Raw genomic sequence first — 23,308 nt, forward strand, 5'->3', positions numbered from 1 at the left:
CACAGGAAATGGAGGACCCCATGGAGACACAGACATGTGAGTGGAGGGTGCCTTGGTTTTTTTTGTTTATTTTTTTAAATTTGTTTTTGGCTGCATTGGGTCTTCGTTGCTGTGCACGGGCTTTCTCTAGTTGCGGTGAGAGGGGTCTACTCTTTGTTACGGTGCACGTGCTTCTCATTAAGGTGGCTTCTCTTGTTGCAGAGCACGGGCTCTAGGGCCGCAGGCTTCAGTAGTTGTGGCTCGCAGGCTCTACAGCGCAGGCTTGGTATTTGTGGCGCATGGGATTAGTTGCTCCGTGGCATGTGGGATCTTCCCAGACCAGGGCTCCAACCTGTGTCCCCTGCATTGGCAGGCGGATTCTTAACCACTGTGCCACCAGGGAAGTCCCTGGAAGTCGCCTTGTGATGACAGAGGCAGATATCAGAGGGATGCATCTCAAGCCAAGGAATGCCGAGGACTGCCAGCCAACCCCAGAAGCTAGAAGAGGCGAAGAAGGATTCTGCCCTGCAGCTTTCAGAGGGGGCACAGCCCTGATAACACCCTGATCTCCGACTTCTAGTCTCCAGAACTATGAAAGAATAAATTTCTCTTGTTTTAAGGCTCCCGGTTTGTGGTACTTGGTGACGCCAGCCCTAGGAAACGAATACAGCCCCCATTCTGCTTCACCCTCACCCTGAGTGACCTTGTTCATTTCCATATTTTTAAAAACCATCCGGTTGCTGATGATTCCCGAGTTTATACACTAAAGCCGTATTACGTGAACAGTGATTTCAACTTTACCCACGTGGCAAAGAAAAAAGTCTTCCTTCCTCCATTTCCGCAAACCAGACTTTGCTTTCCAGTAACCCAGAGAAGATGTTGCTGGGGGTGAGGGAGATGCAAATAGGGGCCACAGTGCAAAGAGCAAAAGAAGTGGACCCCAGCTTCTGGCTTCCAAGGCTCAGGTTCAAGAGACAGTAGAGTTTTCCAAAGGCAGTTTCTAATTGTTTGCACTTTGGCTTTACATGCTGACTTTACACCTTAACCCTGAGGTGAGAGGAGACTCCATATATCCCCATCCTACACGTCATCTTTCAACTCCCAGCCTGTATAACTGACCACTAGACACATCTGCTTGAATGTCTCACAAACATCTCAAACAAGCATCTTCAAAACTGAACTCTGGATTTTCCTCTCTAACCAGTTTCTCCCTGTCTCTGGTGCTACCACGCTAATCTAAGCTATTACAGTCCCATCGTGGGATTCACTGAAAGTAGCCTGATTGCAAACCCTGCTTTCACAGTTGCCTCCACAGGGTCCATTCTCACATAGTGACAGTTGTGTCATAGCTCTTCTGGTTAAAATCTTTAACAATCTTCCTAATATCCTTACTGTAACCTAAATCCTCATGAGGGCCACGTGGCCCTGTGAAATCTTTCCCCTGCCTACTTTTTCCAACTTCACCTAGGTTCCTCTCTGCGTCACTCACTGCATTTCAATCATCCTGGCCTCTTTCATTCTTCTCAAATACGCTAAACTCGTTCCCACCTGACTGCCTGCCCCTGGTGGAGGGAACAGCATACATGAAGACGCTGACATGGCTAGCTGCTTCTCAGCCTTTAGGTCTTAACTTCAAAGCATCTTCTCAAAGAGGCCCTTCCTAGCTCCTGAGTCTACAATAGGTGCTCACACTTCTCTCTCAACGTACCCTGCTTTTTCCTTTGAGTACTTCTTATAATTTGTTATTATATATTCATTTAGTTTTCTTATTTATCGTCTGTTCCACCTGTTCACCTCCTGCCCAGACTATGGGCTCCTTGAGGACAGGGACCTCTGTGTCTTGTGTATCAGAATATATTCAGTATTGGGCACTGTTATGGACTGAATTGTGTTTTCCCAAGATTCATATGTTGAAACCCTAACCCCCAGAGCGACTGAATTTGGAGATAGGGCCTTGTCTTGGCTCAGGCTGCTATAATAAAATGCCATAGACAGGGTGGCTTATAAACGACCAGAAATTTATTTCTCACAGTTCTGGAGGCTGGAAGTCTGAGATCAGGATGCCAGCACAGTTGGGTTCTGATGAGAGCCCTCTTCCAAGCTGCAGACTGGCGACTTCTCATTGTATCCTCACACAGCAAAACGAGAACTAGCTAGCTCTCTGGTCTCTTCTTATAAGAGCACTAATGCCATTCATGAGGGTTCTACCATCATGACCTAATAACCTCCCAAAGACCTCACCTCCAAATACCATCACAATGAGAATTAGATTCAACATCTGAATTTTGCGGGAACACTAACATTTAGTCCATAACAGGTCTTTAAAGAAGTAATTAAAGCTCTAAATGAGGCCATAAGGATGGGGTCCTAATCCAATATGATTAGCATCCTTGAAAGAAGAGGAGACCAAGACAGGGGAACCTGAGGACTGGTGGCCATTAGCCAGGCAGAAGGAAATAGTGTATGCAAAGGCCCTGAGGTTGAGAGGAGCACAGTGTATTTTAGGATCTGAAAGGTGGAGCTCAGAGAACAAGGAGAGAGGTTCTAGAAGAGGCTGGTGAGGCAGGCCAGAGCCAGACCAGGCAGGGCTTCTCAGGCTACATGCAAGAGTTTGGAGTAAGGGCAATCCATGTTAAGGACACAAATGACAAGATCAGGTTTGTGTGGAAACAAGATCCATCTGGCTGCTCTGTGGAGAGTTTGTAAGATGGGGCTGGGGTGGGGTGGGGTGGGATGGTGGGGAGGTGAGGATAGATGTAGAGAGACCAGGAGTCCACAGGAGGCAAAGTGTGAAACCGTGGCTTGAACTAGGGTGATGGAAGCAGAGATGAGCGGGTAATTCCAAAAGATATTTAGAAAGATGTACAAAAAAGAAAAAGACCAGGTCCTTGCCCTCAAAAACCTTACTTTTTCTGAGGATGGAAAGCCATGCCGAAGGTAGGAATGGTAGTAGATAAGGAATAAATAGGAAGAGGAAGGAATAGAACCTGGTTTAATAGAATCCTGAAAGTATTAAAAATGGAATTCTGAGGGGTGATATTGTAAGAAGAGGAAAGTCAAGATTCTTGTGCCTAATCTGTTTGTCTGATTACCTTACAAAATCCCCTTTGTAACGCAGAAGCCCCAACATGTATCAGTTCACTACTGGAAATAATATTTTGCATTAAGAGTTTTCTCTTTTAGCCCACTTTCATTCAGTTTTAGATCTGATTTTTTGCTACTCAACAGATCATACTCTTGGTTGCCTTTTTTTTTTTTTTTTTTTTTGTGGTACGCGGGCCTGTCACTGTTGTGGCCTCTCCCATTGTGGACCACAAGCTCTGGACACGCAGGCTCAGTGGCCATGGCTCACGGGCCCAGCCGCTCTGCGGCATGTGGGATCTTCCCGGACCGGGGCACGAACCTGTGTCCCCTGCATCGGCAGGCGGACTCTCAACCACTGCGCCACCAGGGAAGCCCTTGGTTGCCTTTTAATTATTGGATTACTGTTCTTTATCTGCAGTCTCTGACTAGCAACCTTATTATAACAATTGCCCAAGACTCAGAACTGCACAGGGCACAATAAAAATCTGGAAAAATGAAAATGCTTAAATAAAAATCTCCTAACAAGGAGCAGAGCACGTTGGAATGGATTATGTGAGTCACTGACTGTATGAATGATTTACTTTGGAAGTTACATCAGCTGAGGAAGATCATATTTTGATCTCAACATTCAATACTGAGGCTTGTCCTAATACCCTCATCACAGAGCCTCTGAATGAAATAGCCTCATGCAGAGATTATTAATCTATAAATAAAACCCTGATGGTCTATTGGGATTTACAACTACTGTTTTTAAAAATATCTGCTAGTGGCTTTAATGGTTGCTGCATATTTCTTTTCAGTGTCCCGTATCTGTTTGTAACTGTGTGTGAGTGTGCGTGTTGTGTTGTAAACTTGCTAAACTAGCCATATTGTGATATACAGGCTAGAATCTGGTTCTCGTTCTTATTTTTTTTAATACACTATTAGATTCCATTGATCTTCTGTTTTAGTAAGTTTATTTATTTTTATTTTTGGCTGCGTTGGGTCTTTGTTGCTGTGCGCAGGCTTTCTGTAGTTGCGGTGAGCGGGGGCTATTCTTTGTTGCGGTGCGCGGGCTTCTCATTGCAGTGGCTTCTCTTGTTGCAGAGCAGGGGCTCTAGGCACACAGGCTTCAGTAGTTGTGGCACTCAGGCTCAGTAGTTGTGGCTCGTGGGTTCTAGAGTGCAGGCTCAGTAGTTGTGGCGCACGGGCTTAGTTGCTCCGCGGCACGTGGGATCTTCCCGGACTAGGGCTCAAACCCGTGTCCCCTGCATTGGCAGGCGGATTCTTAACCACTGCGCCACCAGGGAAGCCCATCTTTCTTATTTTTAAAGAAGAATAAGAAAAGAAGAAAGCCTTATAAAACATTAAAGAAAATCCCAATTTTGTGACTTGAGAATGCAGAATGGTTTTATGAATGGAAAACTAGAGAGCTATGTTCTAAATTCTATTCCTCCTTTACTAGAGCAGCACAAAGGAATCGCATGGCAAGAGATCTCATCAGACACCTCCCAAAAGAGGAGATCCGAATGGCCAGTAATGACACGAAAGGGTACTCGACCTCCTCAGTAATCAGAGAAATGCAAATGGAAATGAAAATGAGATGCCTTAACAGAAAGGCTAGAGTTAAAAGGACTGGCTGACGAAGCATTGACAAAGACGCGGAACAGTGGGAACACTCATACATTCCTGGTGGGAGTAAAGTTGGCATAACCATATTGGAAAACTGACAGTGTCTAGAAAAGATGAACATGGACATACACAATGATTCTACTTACAAGAACATCATTGTATTAGTTTTCTATTGCTGCTGTAACAAATTACCTCAAACTTAGTGGAATAAAACAACATATCTTTTTATCTTATGGTTCTGTAGTTCAGAAGTTCAAAATGGGTCTCCTGGGTTAAAATCAAGGTGTCAGCAAGGCTATGTTCTTTCTGGAGATTCTAGGGAAGAATCCTTTTCCTTGATCATTTCAGCCTCTAGAGGCCACCCATAGTCCTCAGCTGATGGTCCCAGAGCCAGCAACAGTGGGTGGGTCTCAGAACGCATCACTCTGACCTCCTTTTCTGCCCCCTCTCCGACTTGCACATTTAAGGACACTTGTGATTACACTGGGCCCAGCCAGATCATCCAGGATAATCTTCCTATCGTAAAGTCAGCTGATTATCAAATGTACTTCCATTTGCTGCCCTAATTCCACTTTGCCATGAAATGTAACATATTCATAGGTTCTGGGGATTAGGATGTAGATATCTCTGTGGACCTGCCTACCACAATGGCTAACAGAAATGCATGCACGTGTGTATCAAAAGACATGTACAAGGAGGTTTAGAGCCTAGCGTAGGTAGTGTCTTTATTGGCCCCAAAGTGGAAATAACCCAAATGTATATCAGTGGTAGAATAGATTGTTATATAATGTATATTGTAGTATATTCATATAACAGAATTCTTTATGGTAACGAAATACATTGAGTTACAGCTTCATACTACAGCTTAAATGGACCTCACACATATGTTAAGCAAGAAGCCAGACGCAGAACACATACCGCAGGATTGTACTTATATGTAAGTTTAAGAACAGGCAAATGTGTCAATTATACCTCCGTAAAGCTGGAAAAAAAAAAAAAAAAAACCCAGGCAGATGTGGTACCAGAGTCCAGGTAGCGGCTACACTTACGGAGGGAGAAGAAAGGTGATGCCTGGGAGAACTAGGGCTTCTGGATGATTCTGGATGATTCTAGGTCATGTTCTATTTCTTGACCTGAGTGGTTACATGGGTGTGTTCATTTTATGAAAATTCACTGAGCTGTGCACTTTAGATCTGTACACTTTTCGTATCTGTGTTATGCTTTGATTAAAAAAAGGTTTTTAAAATGACCCAACTACGTTACTTTTTCTTATTGTCTTTAACTATTGGTCTCACGTCGCTGGGCAGCCCCATGGAGAGGCCCACACGATTGAGTTTGGAAGCACATCTTCCGAGGCCTGTGAACAGCCACACAGCTGAGCTTCGAAGTGGCCCTTGGAGTCTTGGGATGAGGCTGCAGCCCAGACCGACACCTTGACTGCAGCCTGTGAGACCTTGAGCCAGGCACCAGCTCAACTACTCCCAGAGGCCTGACCCACAGGAATCGCGAGACAACGGACGTTTGCTGTTTCAAATCGCTAAGTATTGGGGGTAATTTGTTACTCAGAAATAGATTGCTAATATGGGAACCACCTAGGGCTGCTTCGCATTTGCAGAGATTTTGGGGAGAGGCCTGGCCTGTGCGGTCCACATATCCACGTGAAAGCCTAAGTGCAGCTCTGATCAGAAAGTCAGCCCCATAAGTCAGTGCCCTGTCAGGGAGCACAAGGAAGAGGTGTAGGGTGCAGCCCACATGAGTTGGGCAAAGGGCAACACCTGCATTACAGAAGACAGAAAACAGCGACAGTGTGTCCCAACGCCTGGGCCTAGACATCCCGGAACAAACACTAGGTAGAGAGATAAAGGTCCCATTGGCTGACACTCTGACACACTCCAGATATGGCGTCCAGGGCATGGATTCCTTTCCTGCAAGACTTCAGATGAGCCCTTCTTTTCCTCCAAGTACAGCAACCAGTGGTCCCCAGAGCCTTTTCAACCCCTATGATGGCTGCTCAAGCCTTCCCCGGAGCAGCTGTGCTGAGGAGTGCTTCCAAACAACGGAAACGGGGAAGTCCTGTGACGTCACACCTCCCCTGAGCTGCTCCAGGCCTGGCCACCCAGCCAAGTGACCGAGCTCTGCCACTGGCTGCATGACTTCTCAGCTGCGCCCTCCACAGCCCAGCGTGCAGGAGCGGTCCTCCTACTCCAGGGAAACCTGTTGACAGACTTTGTGGTTATTTACCACGAAATCTGGCTGCACACGTTCCCACAGATGTCTCCAAACTCCATAATACCTATCGCAGCACCCTAGCTAGCTCGCGGGCTTTTGGAGACACAGAATTTGTCTCATACACCCTCTGTAGCGTCACACGCGCCCTTGAACTAGGGGGAAGGGGCCGTGTGTGCAGAGATATGCTGATTTCTACCTTCACACAGACGTGCCAAGAAAACGCAGCTTTTTTATTTCCTAGAACTGATCTGCTCTTCACCGTCAGCCCCCATCCCATTGGGTAACTCTGAAGAGAAACAAAATGAAAATTTGAGCAGTGTATAGTTTCATAGTTTATTTTGCTGGGTTGTTTGTTTCTTGGTTTTAATCACTCATCCTCTTTGTGGTGTGAAGCTCAGTAGTTCAGATTTCCTCCACACCTAGTTCCTTTCAAGGATGCTCTGTGGAAAGGTAGAGAGTATTCAGGGCCTTATGGTAGCAGAGATCGGGGGGCAGCCTTCACTGAATCATTTCACTCAAAAAATACTGATCGAGCTCCTACTATGTTCAGTACTATATTCCAGGGGCTGGATAGACAGCAGTGGACAAAGTTCCTACCCTCTGGCCTCATGGACCTTATATTCTGCGGGATGTGCAACAGATGATATATAGACTCCCAATACGTAATATGTCAGGGGGAGATAGGTGATTATGTGGGCGGGAGAGGCAGGTTAAGGGAGACAGAGAGTGCAGGGCGGGGCTGTTCTTTCACATGGAGTGGCCACGGAAGAGCCTACTAATAAGAAGACATTTGAAGCTGAGTTCTGAAGAAAGTGCAGGACCGATTCTGGGGGCAGGGCCTTCTGGGCAGGCAGAAGAGCCAAGGCACAGGCCTGGAGGCCAGAGCGGGCACGACGTGGAGCAGGGAGGGCAGGGACTCCGGGCGGCTGGGCTGGAGGGGGCAAGGGTGAGAGGCAGCCAGAGTGTGGCAGACCTGGTGCGCCGGGGGAAGGAGTTTTGCTTTCACAGTGAGATGAGAAGCCTTTGGGGACTTCGAGCAGAGAAGAGACATACATTTTAAAAGTCCCAGTACAGCTGCTGGTGGGAAACAGGCTACAGGGGAGCAGGCGTGGGCGAAGAGAGGTGAGTTGGAAGGCAACTGCAAAACTCCTGGTGAACGATGACAGCGCATGGCCCAGGGTCGTAGCATGAATGGTATGAGAGATAAAGAGGTCGAGGATACTCCATGGCTTTTGGTTGAGCAATTGGAAGACTGGCATTTCCCTGTAGAAGAAGAGAAGGCTGAGGGGGAGGCTTTCTGAGGGGAGATGAGGGCATGGACTTCAGTTTTGTGCAAGCAGAAGTGTTAAGGAAGGAACTGCCTTTAAAGGTCTGAGTTCAAGGAAGAGCAAAGAGTGGAGACATACGATTGAGATTTGTTGTGTATGGGAAGCGTTTAAAGCCGTGCCAATGCATGATATCACTAAAGGAGTTGAGTATAGACAGGAATTCCAGAGCTTAGAGATAAAGAGGAATCTGCAAAGGGGACTGAGAAAGAGGACGGGTCCCAGCCATTTGCCCTGGTCTCAATGTCTCCGCCCAGGGCAGTGTCTTCCGCCAATCCCAAGCTTCCACCTGCCCCCAGCACTCTCTGCATCCCCTCTTGGCCAGGGAAGAACTTCCGGATGCTCTGCTCTTCCTGAGCCGGCCAAGGGGACCCAGAAGTGCTGCCTCAGGGTCCTTCATGCAGTCACTTCCTCAGTCAATGCCTCATGACCTCTCTTTTGTCACCTTGGACAGGTGGGTCTTCGACTGGGAACAGATAGCCTCCTCTAAGCTGTGTCCGGGTACATGTGCCACAAGGCCACCCTTCACTTTAACCTTCTCAGCTCGCCCATAACTACCTGTTTCTCTCCCGGTCCTCCACCTACACACACACACAAACACACACACACACTGAAGGCTTTCCACCCCTAGAAACGGGCAACGAGAACCCACCTGATCCCTCATCCTAGCTCAGTCTCCCCTCAACCTGGATAGGTCTTCTCTCTGATGTGGACCTCCCTTTTCTAAAACTCACCCATCTATCCAACCAGGCATGGCTCTTCATATGTTAGAAGACCTATCCAGGTTTCTAGAATCTAGGAAATCCTCTTCTGGTTCCATAAATCCTAGCTTTCAAGATCAAGCTCTTGACTAAGAGGTCAAAGTAGTGAGGATTCGATACCCAAAGGTAATCAAGTTGCCTCTCAGTTCTGCCCACCTTCTCCTTCCCTGGTGCAGTAAACTCTGTGACTCAGACTTGAAGGGAGATTGTTGCAAGTAATATGATTTAAAGGAGAAATGAAAATACGCCATTTTTAATATTTTCCAAATAGGATTCTCTTCTCGACCCATCTACCTGCAGATAACAACTCTCCCTTTCCCTTTCCCTCCCTACTCACCAAAAAGAGGGGGATCTAGAGGTGAGTTGTGAATGGAAAACCTTATAGTGAGGGCTGAGAGGGAAGGAAGTAGAGCGCAGACTGCACGAGAGGGCAGGTGAGAACCAGCAGACAGAGACTCAGAGCTGGGAAGGCGGGGCAGTCCTGAGGCTCACCTCCCGGTCTTCTCCAGGCTGGGAATGGGTTGGGAGGGGGCATATTTTTAATGTGCAAGGTCCCCGCCCTGGGAGTCAAGTCCGAGCCCTGGAGAGCTTAGTTCTGTGGCCAGCGAGGGAAGCTGCAGAAGGAGCTGCTACTGAGCCCAAGGAAGATTCAGCACATTGATTTTTTTCCCCTTTATTTTTTTCTAGTCACTGTGGTTTGTGATTGAGTGGGGAGGTTGGGGAGGACAGCCAAGGCTTTTAAAGGTGCCAATACTCCAGCCAGAAATAAGGAAGAGTGGCTGCTAAAAGAGCCTGGATTCTCCGTTCCACCCTCCTGTGCCTCATTTTTCTTCTCCTCTTTCTGCTTTCTTAGATGACCCTGCCTGTCAGCAGTGTGATTAGGAGCTTTGCTGAAGTGCAGATCAGGACTCGGACGAGGGCTCAGAGCGGGAGTCAGAAGGCCTGGGCCCTGAGCCCGGCTGATGATCTGACCTTGAGCACATCGCCACCCGGCTCCCTGGTTCCTGCCTCCCTTCCTTCACGTGCGCTTTCACTCTGGCATCGATCAAAAAATAACGGAGTGTCTATTGTGTGCTAGGCACTCTTCATGCAGTCGTGACAAAACAGACACGGTCCTGCCCTCAGGGGGCTTATACTCTAGGAAGGTAGAGGACATTCAAGAAAGGGCAAGAAATAAATATGTGCCTACAGGTAATGCTAAATGCCACCGAGCAAAACAACCGCACACCATGGAAGAGAATCACCACGCAGTTGGCGGTCAGGGCAGGTTTCTCTCTGAGACATTTAAGTGAGGGCCACAAGGATGACATAAAATGGAGGTGGGACCCAGGTCACGCCCACGGGGACAGACTGCCAAGGAAACCAACAGATGATGAGGAAAAGAGCTCCAGTTGACCCCTCATCTGGTAGGACAGATTCAGGAGCTACTCTCCACATTTTTTAAGCTTATTCACTTCTTCGTTAGCACCAGCCTGTAAGGTGGCACCTAGAAATCCAGTGTCTGAATGTCTCCTGCCCTTGACAGAACCATGTTAAGTGCATAGTGGTACAAGTCTGCTATTTTCTACTTTTAAAATAGGACTTTCTAAATTGAAAGAATTTGTGAACGATGCTATAATAGGATCTAAAATACTTCTTATATCAAAAGTCAGGAAGCAGAGATACTTGTGAAATCAACTCTCTACATTTTCATTTGGGAAAGCCTCAAATTCTTTTATAGAAAATTGGAAATTGAGTATGTCCCAAGATCTTTCTTATACAGTCGTAACATTCCCATCTGGTAGACTCTGAGCAATTACCAACAAAGATCAATAAAGCCAAGTTTTACGCTATGGTTACAAATATTCTTTCCATTCTTCTCTCCCTATTATCCATCTCTATGACCATTTACTCAGCAAACATTTCCTAGACACCTACTGTGTGCCAGGGACCATTCTTCACACTGGCTGGGAATATAGCAATGAACAAAACAGAACAGACTAAGTCCCTCTTCTCGTGAAGCTTACCTTTTGCTGGAGGGAGACAGTCAATAAATAAACAAATTAACATGCAATGAGTCTGTTAGCCATTGATGACAAAAAGAGAAAGAAAGCAGAGAAAGGAGATAGAGAGTGACTCATGGGGGTCAGAGTTCCTACTTTGTACAGAAGTCAGAGAAGATGGTATTTGAGCAGAGACTGGAAAGACTCGAGGGGAAGAGTGTTCCAGGCAGAGGAAACAGAATATGCAAAGGCTCTGGGTGGTGGGGTGTTTGATGTGTTCTAGAAACAGGAAGCTGGTGTGGCTGGAGTGGAGTGAGAGGTGTCTTAGTTTTCATACTTCCTGAGACAAGGATTTGGGTACAAGGGGTTTCTGGAGGTGATCTTAGGAAGCACTAAGAGAGAGTGGGAAAGAGAGAGAGGGAAGGAAGGAAAGCTAACAATGGGACATTAATGAGTGGGTGTCTCAGTGTGGGCCACTGAGGCTCAGTCCTGCTGGGGACCTCTGAGAATACATGGGACATGCCTCAGAACTGCCCCAGTGACCAGTCAGGAAGCTGGGTATTTTCCCACTCCTGCCTCACTGCTGAAGATGGCTTCTGGAAGCTGCCCCTGAGGCCACAGAAGACTTCCAGGCAGATGCACAAAGACCACTGGAGCCCAGGCCAGTGTTAGCAGGTGGCGTCTGGGGCAAGCCAGGGGTGTGGGCAGGGCACTGACCCCATCTGCTGGAGGAGGCAACAGGAAGAGATGAGATCCAGAGGCGGCGCCGCCCAGATCAGATGGGCCTGCTTGGCCTTGATAAGAACTGCGGACTTCATCTTCAGCATGGTGGCAAGCATTTGGAGACTTTAAGCAACATGATCTGATTTCCACTTTTAAATAAAAATATTATGGGGGCCGGGGGGGAGGGATAGACTGGGAGGTTGAGGTTGACATGTACACACTGCTATATTTAAAGCAGATAACCAACAAGGACCTACTGTACAGCACAGGGAACTCTGCTCAATACTCTGTAATGACCTAAATGGGATAAGAATTTGAAAAAAAATAGATGCATTTCTATGTATAACAATCACTTTGCTGTACACCTGAAACTAACACAACATTGTCAATCAACTGTACTCCAATATAAAATTTTAAAAGAATGTTTTCAAATATGTGGTATATACACACAACGGACTATTACTCAGGCGTTAAAAAAGAATGAGGAGAACCGACTCCCTCTTGTGAGAGCACCGGAATCACAAATAACTGCTGAACAATCATCAAAAGGAAGACACTGGAACTCACCAAAAAATATACCCCACATCCAAGGACAAAGGAGAAGCCACAATGAGATGGTAGGAGGGCTGCTGTCACAATAAAATCAAATCCCATAACTGCTGGGTGGGTGACTCACAGACTGGAGAACACTTATACCACAGAAGTCCACCCACTGGAGTGAAGGTTCTGAGCCCCTCGTCAGGCTTCCCAACCTGGGGGTCCGGTCGGGTCCGGCAATGGGAGGAGGAATTCCTAGAGAATCAGACTTTGAAGGCTAGCGGGATTTGATTGCAGGACGTTGACAGGACTGGGGAAAACAGAAACTCCACTCTTGGAGGGTACACACAAAGTAGTGTGCGCATCGGGACCCAGGGGAAGGAGCAGTGACCCTGTAGGAGACTGAACCAGACCTACCTGCAAGTGTTGGAGGGTCTCCTGCAGAGTCAGGGGGTGGCTGTGTCTCACCGTGAGGACAAGGACACTGGCAGGAGAAGTTCTGGGAAGTGCTCCTTGGCGTGAGCCCTCCCAGAGTCCGCCATTAGCTCCACCAAAGAGCCCGGGTAGGCTCCAGTGTTGGGTCGCCTCAGGCCAACAACCAACAGGGAAGGAACCCAGCCTCACCCATCAGCAGACAAGTAGATTAAAGTTTTACTGAGCTCTGCCCACCAGAGCAACAGCCAGCTCTACCCACCACCAGTCCCTCCCATCAGGAAACTTGCACAAGCCTCTGAGATAGCCTCATCCACCAGAGGGCAGACAGCAGAAGCAAGAAGAACTACAATCCTGCAGCCTGTGGAACAAAAACCACATTCACAGAAAGATACACAAGATGAAAAGGCAGAGGCCTATGTACCAGATGAAGGAACAAGATAAAATCCCAGAAAAACAACTAAATGAAGTGGACATAGGCAACCTTCCATAAAAAGAATTCAGAATAATGATAGTGAAGATGATCCAGGACCTTGGAAAAAGAATGGAAGCAAAGATCGAGAGGATGCAAGAAATGTTTAACACAGATCTAGAAGAATTAAAGAACAAACAAAGAGAGACGAACAACACAATACATGAAATGAAAACTACACTAGAAGGAATCAATAGCAGAATAACTGAGGCAGAAGAACAGATAAGTGACCTGGAAGACAGAATGGTGGAATTCACTGCTGTGGAACAGAATAAAGAAAAGAGAATGAAAAGGAATGAAGACAGCCCAGGAGACCTCTGGGACAACATTAAACACAATAATATTCGCGTTATAGGGGTCCCAGAAGGAGAAGAGAGAGAAAAAGGACCCAAGAAAATATCTGAAGAGATTATAGCCGAAAGCTTCCCTAACATGGGAAAGGAAATAGACACCCAAGGCCAGGAAACGCAGAGGGTCCCAGGCAGGATAAACCCAAGGAGAAACACGCCGAGCCACACAGTAATCAAATTGGCAAAAAATAAAGACAAAGAAAAATTATTGAGAGCTAAAGGGAAAAACGACAAATAACATACAAGGGAACTCCCATAAGGTTAACAGCTGGTTTCTCAGCAGAAAATCTACAAGCCAGAAGGCAGTGGCATGACATATTTAAAGTGATGAAAGGGAAGAACCTACAACAAAGATTACTCTACCGGGCAAGGGTCTCATTCAGATTCAATGGAGAAATCAAAAGCTTTACAGACAATTAAAAGCTAAGAGAATTCAGCATCACCAAACCAGCTCTACAACAAATACTAAAGGAACTTCTCTAAGTGGGAAACACAACAGAAGAAAAGGACCTACAAAAACAAACCCAAAACAATTAAGAAAATGGTAATAAGAACAAACATATCGATAATTACCTTAAACGAAAATGGATTAAATGCTCCAACCAAAAGACACAGGCTTGCTGAAAGGATACAAAAAAAAGACCCATATATATGCTGTCTACAAGAGACCCACTTCAGACCTAGGGACACATACAGACAGAAAGTGAGGGGATGGAAAAAGATATTCCATGCAAATGGAAATTTAAAAAAAGCTGGAGTAGCAATACTCACATCAGATAAAATAGACTTTAAAATAAAGAATGTTATAAGAGACAAGGAAGGACACTACATAATGATCAAGGGATCAATCCAAGAAGACGATATAACAATTATAAATATATATGCATCCAACATAGGAGCACCTCAATACATAAGGCAACTGCTAACAGCTATAAAAGAGGAAATCGACAGTAACACAATAATAGTGGGGGACTTTAACACCTCACTTACACCGATGGACAGATCATCCAAACAAAATTAATAAGGAAACACAAGCTTTAAATGACGCAATAGATCAGATAGATTTAATTGATATTTATAGGACATTCCATCCTAAAACAGCAGACTTCACTTTCATCTCAAGTGTGCACTGAACATTCTCCAGGAGAGATCACATCTTGGGTCACAAATCAAGCCTCAGTAAATTTAAGAAAACTGAAATCATATCAAGCATCTTTTCTGACCATAACACTATGAGATTAGAAATGAATTACGTAAAAAACACAAACACATGGAGGCTAAACAATACGTTATTAAATAACCAAGAGATCACTGAAGATATCAAAGAGGAAATCAAAAAATACCTAGGGGGCTTCCCTGGTGGCGCAGTGGTTGAGAGTCCGCCTGCCGGTGCAGGGGACACAGGTTCGTGCCCCGGTCCGGGAAGATCCCACATGCTGTGGAGCGGCTGGGCCCGTGAGCCATGGCCGCTGAGCCTGCGCGTCCGGAGCCTGTGCTCCGCAACGGGAGAGGCCACAACAGTGAGAGGCCCGCGTACCGGAAAGAAAAAAAAAAACAAAAACCTAGGGACAAATGACAATGAAAACACGACGATCCAAAACCTATGGGATGCAGCAAAAGCAGTTCTAAATGGGAAGTTTATAGCAATACAATCCTACCTCAAGAAACAACAAACATCTCAAATAAACAACCTAACCTTACACCTAAAATGAACTAGAGAAAGAAGAACAAACAAAACCCAAAGTTAGCAGAAGGAAAGAAATCATAAAGATCAGAGCAGAAATAAATGAAATAGAAACAAAGAAAACAATAGCAAAGACCAATAAAACTAAAAGATGGTTCTTTGAGAAGATAAACAAAATTGATAAACCATTAGAAAGACTCATCAAGAAAAAAAGGGAGAGGACTCAAGTCAATAAAATTAGAAATGAAAAAGAAGTTACACAGACACCACAGAAATACAAAGCATCCTAAGAGACTGCAACAAGCAACTCTATGTCAAAAACATGGACAACCTGGAAGAAATGGACAAATTCTTAGAAAGGTATAACCTTCCAAGACTGAACCAGGAAGAAATAGAAAATATGAACAGACCAATCACAAGTAATGAAATTGAAACTGTGATTAAAAATCTTCCAACAAACAGAAGTCCAGGGCCAGATGGCTTCACAGGTGAATTCTATCAAACATTTAGAGAAGAGTTAACACCCATCCTTCTCAAACTCTTCCAAAAAATTGCAGAGGAAGGAACACTCCCAAATTCATTCTATAAGGCCACCATCACCCTGATACCAAAACCAGACAAAGATACTCCAAAAAAAGAAAATGACAGACCAATATCACTGATGAATATAGATACAAAAATCCTCAACAAAATACTAGCAAACAGAATCCAACAACACATTAAAAGGATCATACACCATGATCAAGTGGGATTTATCCCAGGGATGCAAGGATTCTTCAATATACGCAAATCAATGTATACACCATATTAACAAACTGAAGAATAAAAACCATATGATCATCTCAATAGATGCAGAAAAAGCTTTTGACAAAATCCAACACCTGTTTATGATAAAAACTCTCCAGAAAGTGGGCATAGAGGGAACCTACCTCAACATAATAAAGGCCATATACGACAAACCCACAACAAACATCATTCTCAATGGTGAAAAACTGAAAGCATTTCCTCTAAGATCAGGAAAAAGACAAGGATGTCCACTCTCACCCCTATTATTCAACATAGTTTTGGAAGTCCTAACCACAGCAATGAGAGAAGAAAAAGAAATAAAAGGAATACAAATTGGAAAAGAAGAGGTAAAACTGTCACTGTTTGCAGATGACATGCTACTATACATAGAGAATCCTTAAGATGCCACCAGAAAACTACTAGAGCTAATCAATGAATTTGGTTAAGTTGCAGGATACAAAATTAATGCACAGAAATCTCTTGCATTCCTATACACCAATGATGAAAAATCTGAACGAGAAATTAAGGAAACATTCCCATTTACCAATGCAACAAAAAGAATAAAATACCTAGGAATAAAGTTACCTAGGGAGACAAAAGACCTGTATGCAGAAAACTATAAGACACTGATGAAAGAAATTAAAGATGATACCAACAGATGGAGAGATATACCATGTTCTTGGATTGGAAGAATCAATATTGTGAAAATGACTATATTACCCAAAGCAATCTACAGATTCAATGCAACCCTTATCAAATTACCAATGGCATTTTTTACAGAACTAGAACAAAAAATCTTAAAATTTGTATGGAGACACAAAAGTCCCTGAATAGCCAAAAATGGTCTTGAGGGAAAAAAACAGAGCTGGAGGAAACAGACTCCCTGACTTCAGAGTATACTACAAAGCTACAGTAATCAAGACAATATGGCACTGGCACAAAAACAGAAATACAGATCAATGGAACAGGATACAAAGCCCAGAGATAAACCGACACACCTATGGTCAACTAAGCTATGACAAAGAAGGCAAGGATACACAATGGAGAAAAGACAGTCTTTTCAATAAGTGGTGCTGGGACAACAGGACAGCCACATGTAAGAGAATGAAATTAGAACACTCCCTAACACCATACACAAAAATAAACTCAAAATGGTTTAGAGACCTAAATATAAGACTGAACACTATAAAGGTCTTAGAGGAAAACATAGGAAGAACACTCTTTGACATAAATCACAGCAAGATCTTTTTTGATCCACCTCCTAGAATAATGGAAATAAAAACAAAAATAAGCAAATGGGACCAAATGAAACTTAAAAGCTTTTACAAAGCAAAGGAAACTACAAACAAGACGAAAAGACAACCCTCAGAATGGGAGAAAATATTTTCAAATGAAGCTACTGACAAAGGATTAATCTCCAAAATATACAAGCATCTCATGCAGCTCAATATTAAAAAAACAATCAACCCAATCCAAAGATGGGCAGAAGACCTAAATAGATATTTCTCCAAAGAAGACATACAGATGGCCAAGAAGCACATGAAAAGCTGCTCAGCATCACTAATTATTAGAGAAATGCAAATCAAAACTACAATGGGGTATCACCTCATACCAGTTAGAATGGGCATCATCAGAAAATCTACAAACAACAAATGCTGGAGAGGGTGTGGAGAAAAGGGAACCCTCTTGCACTGTTGGTGGGAATGTAAATTGATACAGCCACTATGGAGAACAGTATGAGGTTCCTTAAACAACTAAAAATAGAACTACCATATGACCCAGCAATCCCACTACTGGGCATAGACCCAGAGAAAACCATAATTCAAAAAGACACATGCACCCCAATGTTCATTGCAGCACTATTTACAATAGCCAGGACATGGAAGCAACCTAAATGCCCATCGACAGATGAATGGATAAAGAAGATGTGGTACATATATACAATGGATTACTCAGCCATAAAAAGGAACAAAATTGGGTCATTTGTTGAGACATGGATGGACTTAGAGACTGTCATACAGAGTGAAGTAAGTCAGAAAGAGAAAAACAAGTATCGTATATTAACGCATATATGTGGAACCTAGAAAAATGGTACAGATGAACCGGTTTGCAGGGCAGAAATAGAGACACAGATGTAGAGTAGAAACGTATGGACACCAAGGGGGGAAAGTGGCAGGGGGTGGGGAAGGCGGTGTGATGAATTGGGCAATTGGGATTGACATGTATACACTGATGTGTATAAAACTGATGACTAATAAGGACCTGCTGTATAAAAAAATAAATAAAATTTTAAAAAAATTTTAAAAATTAAAAAAAGAAAATTCTAGAGAACCTAAAAAAAAAAAAAAAGCAATAAAATTCTACCATTTGCAACAATGTTGTTGGACCTAGAGGGTATTATGCTTAGTGAAATGAGTCAGAGAAAGACAGAAACTCCATCACTTATACGTAGAATCTAAAAAAATAAAATGAATGTGTATAACAAAACAGAAACAGATTCACAGATAAAGAGAACAGACGAGCGGTTACCAGTGGGGAGAGGGAGGGGGCAAGATAGAAGTATGGAATTAAGAGATACAGGGCTTCCCTGGTGGCGCAGTGGTTGGGGGTCCGCCTGCCGATGCTGGGGACACGGGTTCGTGCCCCTGTCCGGGAAGATCCCACGTGCAGCGGAGCGGCTGGGCCCGTGGGCCATGGCCGCTGAGCCTGCGCGTCCGGAGCCTGTGCTCCGCAGCGGGAGAGGCCACAGCAGTGAGAGGCCCGCGTACCGCAAAAAAAAAAAAAAAAAAAAAAAGAGATACAAACTGCTATGTATAAAATAAGTAACCAGGATATATTGTACAGCACAGGGAAATACGGCCATTGTTTTGTGATTACGTTAAATGGAGTATAATCTATAAAAATATTGAATCACCGTGTTGTACACCTGAAACTAATATAATATTGTTAAGTCAACTATACTTTAATAAAAAATTTAAATCTAAAAACATATTATGACTGCTGTGGGAGAATAAACAGTAGCAGAGCAAGGATGGAAGCAGGGAGACCAGTGAGGAAGGCTTTGCAATGACGTAGGCAAGAAATGATGGCAGTGTGGCCCAGGGTGGTTGCAGCTGGATGGCAACAGGTAGCTGATTTCTTGGTATATTTAGAAGGAAGAGCATACAGAATTTGCCAAAGGATTAGATGTGGGGCAGGAGAGGAAGAGAGGAGCTCAGACTAACTCTAAAATGGGAGAATAGAAGAGACGTTTATTGAGATGGGGTGGGCTTAGGGAGGAATGGTTTGGGACCTGTTCTACTTGGAATGTCTCCAAGTGGAAGACACCCACGTGGAGATGGGCATCAGGCAACAGGATATGTACACCTGGAACTTAACTCATGCTGACCTGACCCACAGCTTTGTCCATTCCCTCCTAGCCAGCCCAGCGTCTTCTCTGTCTTGGCATGACACTGCATGATGTCTTTATATCTGAGCACTTCCAGCCTCATCCCACACTTCCGACTAGGTTCAATGTCTCCCTGGTTCTCATACTACTCCACTCCCTACTCCTAAATCAAAAGGTGAACAGGCGATCAGGACATGTCCTATGCTTGGAGAGCAACCATTTGAATGCCTTCGCCATCTTACTTCCGTCAATTCCTTTCCAGCACCTCCTAAGCAAAGGCAGAAATGCTTAAGTTGCACTGCAGCCTCAACAAACTACCTCTGAAGCCTTTGTTCCATGTCCTCACCAAGGAAGCCTCTGAGGACGAGGTTTCTCGTGTGCCCTGGGATGAGGGAGAGAGTTTTTGGAACAGTGGGAACAAGTTACTTTTCCCCTAGAAAGATATACTAATGCTACCTTATGAAATAAACTATCTCTAAAGCTCAGTATCTGAACACACTAAAAGTTAATTTCTCACCCACATCACAGTTTGGTGTGAGTCAGGCATCTCTCCTGGTGGCACTCTTCCACGTGGTGACTCAGGATCCCAGACCCTTCCATTGTGTGTCTCCTCCATTGCAGTCCCTCACTTCCAGCACTTGGGACATTGTATGGCCAGGTCTGGAAGTGGCATATGTCACTTCTGCCCACATTCCGTTGTCTGGAACTCAATCCCATGGTTCCACCTAACAGCAGGTGAGGCTGGGGAATCTAGTCTCCCCACCTGCCCAGGAAGAAGCAACAGGACTGGCGAGCATCTCTCCAGTCTCTGACACCAAAAGGTTTACCCCCCCTCCTAGTGATGAATACATTGGTACTTCGGTTTTGCCCTTATTCTCTCGTGAATGTCACAGCGTGATTCTACTTTGCCGTGCATGATTCCTCCCAGTGAACCCAAAAGATCGAGCTTCTGAATCAGCAGAGTTGAGGACCAAACCGCACTGACCCGAAGCGCACTCAAGCCGCAAATTTCCCTCAGGCACATTTTAGCCTGGAACAACACTGCCCACCGGAGTCATCAGAAAGGCCCAAGTACATCACCTGTGCTCTGTGCTCTGTTTAATATGTCAATGAAGTGTGTCCTAAATTTACTTATTTCTAGGATCTCTTCCTCATTCCCCAGCAGGCCCGGTTTTACTGCCCTCACATGCTTCCCATGGCGAGGGAGGGAGCTGAGGAAAGTGACTCGAAAAGGAACAAGGCACAGGAAGGGAGGGAAAGGACAGGGTAAGGGAGGAAGTAAGCTAAACGGTGAAGACAAAAACCTGTGGGCTTCCCTGGTGGCGCAGTGGTTGAGAGTCCGCCTGCCGATGCAGGGGACACGTGTTCGTGCCCCGGTCCGGGAAGATCCCACATGCCGCGGAGCGGCTGGGCCCGTGAGCCATGGCCGCTGAGCCAGCGCGTCCGGAGCCTGTGCTCCGCAACGGGAGAGGCCACAACAGTGAGAGGCCCGCGTACCGCAAAAAAAACACAAAAAAAACCCTGTACCTGAGAGGGAGGAAGGGAAGTCAAGGGTGAACACCAGCTCGGGAGAAAGGGTTGGGGGGGGCCACCCAGCAAGAGGGCGAGAGCTGCAGGAGCCCGAAGAGAGGGAAAGGCAGGCGGACGCAGGGAAGGGCGCCCTTAAGAGACCCTGGGGCGGCAGCCTGGGAACCGAGTGCAGCTGTTACTACGGCGGCAGCGGCGTAGCTCTTTGGGCTCCAAGGAGCACGAGCATGCCCTTTGGGAGCAGAACCTGCTCCCCCGGTAATGGGGGAGCGGGAAGCACGAAGGAGGGGGAGGTGCAGGGGCGGGTAAGGATGGATCTGAGCGCAGGCAGAGACATGCCAGACGGAGGGGGAATGCTGCCCCTGCTGGAAAGAACAAGTAAGTGCCCTGTGCTTGGTAGGCTAGCTTTTTACCTCCCGCAGACACTCAAAGCTCCCGTTTCTCAATCTCAGTTTGAAATAAACACACTTGCCCACGTAGACGAAGGGACTGAGGCTGGTGCCTCCCACCCATCCGAGCTGCCCGTGCCTGGGCCTTACCTGGCTGCACTTGTATGCTTCTCGCTGGGAGTGCAGGCTGCCTCCGGGACTTTCTACTGTTCTGCAGGAAAATCTCAGCGCTGGGGCCTGAGGTCAAGAAGTGCGACGTGGGGTGCAGGTGCGTGGGCTGTAATTACGGTACTCGAGGGGGCGGCCGGCCCGAGGCGCAGAAACAGCCACAGAATCAGCCGTAAAGGATCGAACTGGCCCCGCTTTCTCTCTGAACGTTGGCCTCTGTCCTTCGCTCGGCAATACTTTCCAGACTGCCGGCTATTAGCAGACAGAGCATGCGCAGAAAAGGTCCCGCTCAACTCCAGGCGCAGGTGGGCAGGGCAGGTCGCGCCCCTCGGGGCAATTTCCCACAGCTGGGCAACCTGCGCCTTCCCTCATTGGTTTCACTCCATCAGATCTGCTTGGATTTTGTTTTTCGCTCTCTCCTTTTGTTTTCTCCGTTGCGTTTCCTCTCTCTTCCTTTCCTTCGTTCTGGGCCACACCTGAGACTTCTCGTGGACGTTACTGAGTCTACAGGGCACTTAATAAGAGGGCAACCCAAGGCCACCCCCATATGAAGGTTTTTTTTTTTTTCTCCAGGCACCTTGGGGAACTTGCTTGCATTTCTACCAAGCCCCCTCGCTACCAAGCTCCACCCAAGCCTGTCAGTTAAAGCGCACGATTTACTTTATGGCTGTTTAAGTAACGGAAAGGAACTGCTCATATACACAGTGCGGTTTGAAAGTAATCACGTTGAGGCTACAGGCCACATAGGAATCCCACGTCATCACTTCAGTTACATCTGAACTGTGGTGGTAACGGCGCCATCTTGCTTCACTCAGTTATCTCCACGTGGGTTAACGCCCTTCCCAGGAATCCCTTATCACCCCTCTCTTGGGTCCTTTTGGCGAGATTCACTGGATCTGGGGGAAGGTGATGGCTGGTTGCTGTTTCTACTGCCTGTCTCTCCAAGGCTTCAAAACCAAGGCTTGTAGGTTCTCCGAGCTGCCTGGGACTACCATGCACGTTTGTGTTCCATTCTTACAGATCTGTCCTTTTCAGTTCTCCCTCTGTTTCCTTGTGTCCATGCTCCCAGGGTTCCCTGGCCCTCCCTTCGCTCGGATTCGGCTTATGTTAGTGACTCTTTAGCCTGCGTCTGAAGCAGCTACACTAGAAAGTTCCCTTAGCTTGCCGCAGCTCCAGGCCCGGCCTTGGCAATCCCGGCCGACACAGATGTTCCGCTTTACCTTGACTGATACGGATCGGCAGGCCGCAGAGTTCACAAGTCCCAGCTGCGTTCTGCCTTGCAAATAAACATTCTTAAGAAGTTGCATCCGTTTGCTTTCCCAGAGACACGGCCCCATTTCTCTCCTCCATCTCAGATTCCACTCAGGACAGAGCCACTGTGGAAGAAGGCTAGGCAGCTGGGATGTCTTTAAATAACAAAGCGCCTTTTAGACCCTCAAAGCTGGACTGGGCCTTAGACATCACCTAGTCCGGTGATTCCCAGAGGAGCTGGGAAGGATGAAGAGAGCTGAAACTTGCCAGTGGCAGGAAACACTGCACCCAAGCAGCTGTGACATCCGGGCAGCTCCACTGGGAAATGGGCTCCAAGCCTGGCTGACCACGAGGATCACAGAGGCGCTGAGCTGGCCCCTTTCTGCTGGGCACAGGCTTCCTTCTCCCCTGGGTTTCTTTAAAATGTTAATTTCTTAAAACAGTTTGTCCACCTGTTCTTGTGACATTTTCCATCCACCCTACTACACCTTTGGCGGTTTTCTCCTTCCTCTTCAATGTATTTCCTAAGATCCTCTGCTTCTCCACCCACCAACTTGAGTCCCACACAAACACCACAGAAGAGTGTGGACATTCTTATCACTTTATATTTACCACCTGCCTTCATACCTA

At 46.0% G+C, this 23,308-nt stretch overlaps 1 long non-coding RNA gene across 1 annotated transcript; it reads right to left on the reverse strand.

Annotated features, from left to right (window-relative positions):
• Positions 1–7,230: 7,230 nt before the first annotated feature.
• Positions 7,231–12,850, reverse strand: LOC125965474 (uncharacterized). The gene is made up of 3 exons (XR_007479380.1): positions 12,649–12,850; positions 7,957–8,166; positions 7,231–7,343 (listed from the first exon to the last, which is right to left on the reverse strand). It is a non-coding gene; the product is annotated as an uncharacterized LOC125965474 (long non-coding RNA).
• Positions 12,851–23,308: the final 10,458 nt, after the last annotated feature.

The sequence above is a fragment of the Orcinus orca genome, chromosome 9 (assembly GCF_937001465.1).
Source record: "Orcinus orca chromosome 9, mOrcOrc1.1, whole genome shotgun sequence".
In the NCBI taxonomy this organism is placed as follows: Eukaryota; Metazoa; Chordata; class Mammalia; order Artiodactyla; family Delphinidae; genus Orcinus; species Orcinus orca.